Source organism: Egretta garzetta, unplaced genomic scaffold (assembly GCF_000687185.1).
Source record: "Egretta garzetta isolate BGI_Z169 unplaced genomic scaffold, ASM68718v1 scaffold3, whole genome shotgun sequence".
NCBI lineage: Eukaryota > Metazoa > Chordata > Aves > Pelecaniformes > Ardeidae > Egretta > Egretta garzetta.
This window is the reverse complement of record NW_009259099.1, coordinates 412,147-413,995: the sequence shown is the minus strand read 5'-3', so window position 1 is coordinate 413,995 and position 1,849 is coordinate 412,147.

The following is a 1,849-nucleotide window of genomic DNA, read 5'->3' as shown; positions in this document are numbered from 1 at the left end:
AAGGGGGCCCAGAGGAAAGGGGGGGACAAGCTTTTTAGTAGGGCCAGCTGGGACAGAACAAGGGGAGATGGTTTTCAAGTAAACCAGGGGAGGTTTAGACTGGATCTAAGGAAGAAATTCTTTAAAATAAGGGTGGTGAAACTCTGGCAGGGGTTGCCCAGAGAGGTGGTGGAGGCCCCATCCCTGGGAACATTCCAGGCCAGGTTGGACGGGGCTGTGAGCAACCTGATGTGGTTCAAGGTGTCCCTGCTCCTGCAGGGGGGTTGGGCTGGGTGACCTCTGGGGGTCTCTTCCCACCCAAAACATTCTATGGTTCTATGAACCTGCCTGGGGCTCCTGCAAAGCTCTTCCCTTCTCTTCTGGTTTCCTGAGCTACGGTAAAAGCCACAAATTGCCCTTGTAATAAAGCTCTTTTAAAGTAAATTTGTCAGGGCGGTTGGTATTGCAGCTGCCTTCCTGCTGGATCAGGCTGAACTGTGCTGTCTTCCCTTGGCCTTCGCCGTTCCTTCCCAACCCCATGTGTTCAGCACGGGATCCCACGGGGCTTTTACTCTCCTCGAGCATCTTTCCCTGTGGCAAAGCTGTGCCTGGAGCCAAGAAGCCCCTAGGGCCAGGTTGGCTGTGTGAGCCCTCCAGCCACCTCTGGATCTCCCAGTGCCAAAAAGGAGACAACAGGGTCCCACCCTGCCTTTGGTGGGCATAGGCTTGAACTGACTAAACCCCCTCCTGCAGCACCGCACTCTTCCTTTTGGCTTTTTTGGCTGGATTAGTTTTCTGTAAGGTTGAATGAGTTGGCTGCATGTTTGGGCAAGCAGGGAGCATGGCCAAGAGAAGCAGCAGGACCTCGTCTTTTGGGTGGCAACAAGCCATGGGGGTCTTCCACCCCATCTGCACAGGCATTTGGGATCACTGTCAGGATTTCCCATCCGGTTATTTAATGACATTAGGATGAAGGACCTTGCTTAAGGGCCCCCGAGTAGCGTGCTGCCCAGAGCTTCAGGAGGAGGAGGAGGAGGAAGAGGTAGTCACTATTAAGTTCAAAGCCAGGGGGGTTTTGAGGACTTTTGTAAATCTCTATTGGCACAAGTTGCTACAAGACTTGTTCAATGCTTGGAAAGCAATTCCATGCTCAGATCGGCACGTCAAGCGCAAAGTGCTTCTCGTTTACTCATCTTTAATAATGTAAAAGCTTCGAACGGTAGCATGGTTTCACTCGTCTCCAGCCTCGGTGCTGGAAGCTGTGTGGCGCTTTCTGGGGGTGGACTCCCTGATCTCCTGGCACTGTCAGAGCAGGAGGGAACTGCCTAAGCTGTAATTTCGCACCGGCACCCTCTTTTCTAAGAGGAGGAAGCTGCAAAGGCAGGAGTTTCACTTTGTGCTTTATAAAGAGAGTCTAAACAGGAGCTGCCACAGGAACAAGAGGTCGAGTCCAGGCTTGCTTGAACATGTGGAGGTGCACGTGAGCAGCAGGGATGCTGCTGCGAGCATCGATGCTCTTTATCTGCTGCTTTTGCTTTCTTCACCGTCAGGCTTGAGTTATCATTTCATCAATGACTTGGACAGCAAGATCAAGTGCACCCTCAGCAAGTTTGCAGATGACACCAAACTGAGTGGGGTGGCTGACACACCAGAAGGACGGGATGGCATCCAGAGAGACCTGGACAGGCTGGAGAGGTGGGCCTGTGTGAACCTCATGAGGTTCAACAAGGTCAAGTGCAAGGTCCTGCACCTGGGTCAGGGTAACCCCTCATATCCGTACAGGCTGGGGGAAGAAAGGATGGAGAGCAGGGATGGAGAGCAGCCCTGCCCAGAGGGACTTGGGGGTGCTGGTGGATGAAAAGCTGGACAT